The sequence below is a fragment of the Solanum pennellii genome, chromosome 5, assembly GCF_001406875.1.
Source record: "Solanum pennellii chromosome 5, SPENNV200".
NCBI classification, from domain to species: Eukaryota; Viridiplantae; Streptophyta; class Magnoliopsida; order Solanales; family Solanaceae; genus Solanum; species Solanum pennellii.
Genome location: NC_028641.1, coordinates 67,709,034 through 67,715,262, shown reverse-complemented (window position 1 = coordinate 67,715,262; position 6,229 = coordinate 67,709,034). Strand labels below are relative to the sequence as shown.

Genomic DNA, 6,229 nt, shown 5'->3' with positions numbered 1-6,229 from the left:
GGGAAATAATAGATGTTGAATTTTAGAAGTTATTGAATTGTCTTTTATTAATGAGTTTAAGTCTTCCGCATTGCTTTATGTTGATATTAAATTGAAATGTTAAGGTTTAGATTGGTTGGTTCGCTCACATAGGAGGGTAAATGTGGGTGCCAGTCGCGGCTCGGTTTTGGGTCGTGACATCTTCATTCAGTTAATAAAACAACGTGGTAAGTTTTCGAAAAAATTTTGATAAATTTCAAATAATCGTTATTTCTATTATTATAACTAGCATAGAATTACTTTTATTAGCAAAAAAGTCCTTTTTTGTTTTGATAATTTTATTGTTCATATTATTTTTTTATGTTTTTCATCACTTAATAATATATGTTGTATATTATGATTTTCATAGTATAATTTCGTAAATGAATCCTAATTATTTATACAAAATTGGAAAATTACATAATGAAAGTTTTTTTTTGTTTTTTTTAGAAAGTAACGCCCAAGACGTTATATTATGACACCTCTTCCCATTTTTCGCATACAACCAATACCCTTTCAGCAAAACTCTCACTGTAAAACTCTTTTCACTCTGTTTTTTTCTCTCAACTCAACAATGGTGTACTCTATTGTTACTAGCTCATCATTTGCACCGGCGATTCATGGTTCATCTGCGGCTGCGCCGCCTCCGCCGAAATCGCTTGCTGTAAAATCCGGTTCTGTTTGTACTGGGGAATCAATTACGGTTGTGCAAAAATGGCTGGGATGGTCTGGGGATAACAAATTTTTAAGAATAATAACTCTAAGTCCCTCAACGCTGACTTACCAAAAAATCATTAATTAAACTGAATTAACGACCGTTTGACAGACATCCGTTAATAATTCTGACATGTCGTTCAACTTTAACGAATTACCCGTTTTAGTCATACGAAAAATAAGTATTCATTTCAGATAAGATAAGTGAACCTTCTAACTTCAGATATCATAACTCACAACTAACTTTTTACGCGCGAAATTATTAATTTTTAACGTATTTCATATTTTTGTTTAGTTGATAAACAATATGGAGATGTTTTCAAAAGAACTCGATAAACTTCATCTAACCGTTATTTCAGCTATTAGAAGGACATAATTACTTTTATTAATATACTTTTTTTTATAAGCAATTGATTTTCCTTTATCATTTTGTTAAACTTTGAGCGACTTGTCAAAATTAGTAACGGCTATATAAACGATTTTTCAAAATCCAACGGTTTTTCAAAATAGCAATAATGTTAAGTCGTTCATCAATCTAACGGATTTTTGAAAATAATAACGGTAAGTCCCTCAATGCTGACTTAAAACGAATAAACAATCGTTTGAGAGCTGTTAATAATACGACAGGTCGCTCAACTCTAACGAATTATCCGTTTAGTCGTATAAAAAACAAGTATCCCTTTATCCATTTTAGATAAGATAAGTGAAACTTCTAACTTCATATTTTATAACTCACGACTATTTATGTACACGCGAAGTTATTAATTATTAACGTATTCGATATTTTTATTTAGTTAATAAACAATATGGAATATTTTTAAAAGAACTTGATAAACTTCATCTAATCGTTATTTCAGTTATTAGAAGGACATAATTATTTATATTTGACACTTTTTTTTTGATAAACGATTAATTTTCCTTATTTTTTTAATATCATAATGGATAAATTTTGAGCGGCAAAATTTTGTAACGGCTATGTAAACTATTTTTCAAAATCTAACGGTTTTTTCAAAATAACAATAATTTTAAGTCGTTCATCAACCCAACGAATTTTTTAAAATAATAACGGTAAGTCCATCAACGCTGACTTACCAAAAAAATAATTAAAGTGTATTAACGGTCATTTGACAGACATCTGTTAATAATTTTGACATGTCACTCAACTCTAACGAATTATCTGTTTTAGTCGTATAAAAATAAGTATTTATTTCAGATTAGATAAGTGAACCTTCTAACTTCAAATTCCATAACTCACGACTATTTATGTAAGCGTGAAATTATAAAATTTTAACGTATTCGATATTTTTGTTTAGTTAATAAATCATATGGAAATGTTTTTAAAAGAACTCGATAAAATTTCATCTACCCGTTATTTCAGTTATTAGAAGGACATAATTACTTTTATTAGTACACTTTTTTTTTTGGTTTTTGATAAACAATTGATTTTCCTTATTGTTTTACTACCATAATGATTAAACTTTTTGCGACTAGTCAAAATTTAGTAACAGCTATATAAATGATTTTTCAAAAATTCAACGGTTTTCAAAATAGCAATAACGTTAAGTTGTTCATCAATCAAACGATTTTTTAACAATAATAACGGTAAGTCCCTCAACATTGACTTACCAAAAAATTAATCAAACTAATTAACAGTCGTTTGACAGACATCCATTAATAATTCTGACATCTCGCTCAATTTTAACGAATTATCTGTTTTAGTCGTAGTGAACCTTCTAACTTCAGATTCCAGAGCTCACGACTATTTATGTACGCGTGAAATTATTATTTTTTAACGTATTCGACATTTTTATTGGTTAATTAAACAACATGAATTTTTTTTAAAAAAATCAATAAATTTCAAATAATCGTTATATAAGTTATAATAACGAGCACAAAATCACTTTTATTAGCAAAACAACTCCTTTTTTGTTTTGATAATTTATTTTTTCTTATTGTTCTTATATTAAACTTATACTTATAATTACTTAATAATAAATGTTATATATTATGATTTCATATTATAATTTTGTAAAGAAATCCTAATTATTTATACAAAATATAATAAAAGCTTTTTCCTTTTTCTTTTTTTAGAAAGTAACGCCAAACCGTTTATATTAAAGACAGATACCTCTTTCCATTTTTCACTTACAACCAAAACCTTTTCACTGAAAAACTCTTTTCACTCTGTTTTTTTTTTCTCTCAACTCAACAATGGTGTACTCTACTGTTACAAGTTCATTATTTGCACTGGTAATTCATGCTTCATCTTCAGCGGCGCCGCCTCTGCCGGAATGTAAAATCCGGTTCTGTTGCTACAGGGGAATCGGTTCAGAAATGGCCGGGATGGCCTGGGGATAACGTGTTCAAGCTAGTTGTGCCAATTGCTAAAGTTGTTGGTATAATTGGGCGGAGGGAGAAGTTGTAAAGAGGATGTGTAAAGAGACTGGTGCCAGTATTCGTGTTCTCGAAGGTCCTGTTGGCAATGCTGATCAAATCGTAAGTTTTTGATCGAATAATTTTTTATAATTCTTTAGATTTTTGTTTCTTTTTTGGAATTTTTGTTTGAATTTGGATGATTTTGATGTGTGTAAAAACATCAATTGTTGTGATGAAACAGTAAAATTCATCAAAAACTTGTGTGAGTTGATTCGATCCAAGTATTTTATATTTGCTTCATATGTTTTTCAGGTTTTAATATCTGGTAGAGAAAATCCAGATGCTGAGGTATCTCCAGCAATGGATGCTGCTATTAGAATTTTTAAGTGCGTTGCGGGGCTAAACAATGATGATCCAGGAGCAGTAGCTGCATTTGTGTCTTCAAAGTTATTGGTGGCTTCAGCACAAGCTATTCACTTGATCGGTAAAAATGGTTCCACGATCAATTCAATACAAGAAAGATCAGGTGTTGTGCTAAGAGTATTACCTGCAGGTGAGATCTTTAAGTTTTTTACTAATATGGCGTGACACAAAACATTCAGTCATCTCGTATCTAATAATTTCTGAATTTCACAGGTAATGTGGTCCTTTGTGCCACTAAAGATGATAGGATTATTGAAATACATGGAGAAGGTCCGAAGGTTCTCAATGCTTTTGTGCAGTTGTTAAACTACTGGGGAAGCTCCTGGTCCATCATAGCATGATACCGGTTTTTGAGAAAATGGTAATTTTGATACTTTTAACTGAATTTTAATTGTCTATATATATATGTGTGTGTGTGTGTGTGTGTGTTTTTACTAACTACCTGGGCTGATAAACCACAGTATCAACTTTCTCGTCCTGCATCTGCAGCTGTTTCTGATTACCAAGACCCTTACTTACTTGATCATGGAACTGCTGTGGACTCCAAAACCCCACGGTCTACACTACCGCGATATGGACAGGATATTGTAACAAAGGTCAGTTTATGGATACTCTATGTCTTCATTTTCTACCAGTATCATGGATTTAATGGCTTCATTGTGGTTTGAGTTTGTCCCATTTTGTTGCGGAAAATCAATATTTATACCGTGCAGAAATGTTGCCATGATTTAGAGTTTGAGCAAAGATCACTCTGTATCTCACCTTTTTAATTTCATTTCCTTTTGTGGTTTTGTGGGGTTGCTTTTTTTTGGAACATGTGTGGCCTAGTTGTCCTGAACTAATTTAATATATCCGTTATGATAAAAGTCTGGTAGATGACTGGCTTAGTACAAAACAGAAACAAGGATATTGCCGAAGAATGTTGGTTCCTACCATGAGCCAGGTTTCATGGATATTCGTATTATCACGATTTCATGCTTGTGACTATGAATGATAAATTTAGTAATAGAAAATTGTCTTTTGAACTTAATTGACATGAGTTACATTTCATCGTAATCATTTAACTTTTTCGTTCTATTTAATTATTTACTCATTTGCACTTTCTGTGCTGAATGTGTATTATAGTAGCACTTCAACCTGAACAGAAAAGAAAATCTCAGGGAGAGTTAGTTTTTAATTGGAATTATTGTAGTTGTGTTCTCGTTTCTTTCTTGCTCTACATATTCTTTTTTCCTACTCTTGAACTTTAATCTGTAGAAGCACTTTCTTTCTGCTTAGCCATTAGCTGAATGTTTCTATCCTTTTTCTTTCTCAGATCACAAAGGTTATGCAAGAGCCCCTGGGGTATGCTGAGGAAATCATTGGTGCTGAAGGCTGTAATATAGAATATATTCGCCGCACAAGTGGGGCGACTCTTACTGTGCAAGGGAGCCGAGTACCTGAAGAAATCAATATTGAGATTAAGGGTACCTCATCAGAGGTTAAAGCAGCTGAACACCTTATTCAGGTACGGAGACCATCGCCCTGCACCTCGCTTTTTTTCTTCGCCACAAGTAATTTATAGTTTCATAAAATATATCTGGTGTTGTTATTCACTTATGTCTCTACTCTACCAGATTATATTCCTCCCTTTGGGACCTTTTTCCTTGGATTACAAAATATGTTAAAATCTCGTTACACGTTTCATAAAAAGCATGATTCAGCTAGCTTATGCTTGTTTATTCACTTATATTTGTGCAAGAGTTCATTAACAACCACAAAGAGCCAGGCCCATGAATGTATGGGACGCGTGAGCCTGAGTTTGGTTCTTTTTCGCGTTATGGCGACCCTTATTCTTCATCATCTTCGTTTCCACCTTAGAGTTTTGAGGGGTATGGATCGTCTTTTCCACCTCAGAGTTTCGAGGGGTATGGATCGTCTAGTTTAGGAGGAGGATACAACAGTTATAGATACTAAGGGCAGTAGTCTTTGTGGAATAGTTACTGAGAAACTTCTCTTTTACAGTTCTTCTTGAGAACTTTGTTTTAGATGATTTTATGTATCTAATTAACTTTAAGTTCAAGTTCTATTGAAATTTTGGTATTGGAAATATGTATTTTGGTGCTTCTTCTTTTGTTTCTAGATTAAGTAAAAAACGCGAGGTGCAGGATACCAGGCCGAGAAACCCGGGCAACCATTCCCCTATGTGCCAATCGCTAGCGCATCCAGGGCCCCGGCGTTATTTGAAAAATGTTTTCCAAAAGAGTACTTTTTTTGTAATAAAAAGAGAACTGTAAAAAATGTAGAACTTGTCAATACTATTATGTTCGAATTATATAATTTCTCTAACCTAATTATTTTATAAAATTTATCAATCATTTTGAAATGGGGCAACACTAGTGTCTTGGTTGTGACGTTTATAAGGGTTATATAGATCATTTTCTTGATTCACATATGATGTTTATTGATCTTGAAAAAGTCTATGAATAAAAATTTGAGGAAAGCACTCTCAAGATGCCCGAAGGTTAGAGGTGTACAATGACTTACATTATGAAGATGAATGATATGTATAATGGAGCCAAGACTCGGGCTAGAGCGGTGGTAGGAGAGTGAGAGCACCTTCAATTGAGACGAGATTGCATCGGGGATCAACACTTAGAATGAATCAAAAGGGTTTAGGTTGACTAAGAACAAAATAAAATAATTGAATAGCAAAGTC

General features: G+C 32.6%; 1 pseudogene; it reads left to right on the top strand.

The window, feature by feature from the left end:
- The first annotated feature begins 592 nt into the window (after positions 1 to 592).
- Positions 593 to 5,559, top strand: LOC107019662 (annotated as a pseudogene).
- Positions 5,560 to 6,229: the final 670 nt, after the last annotated feature.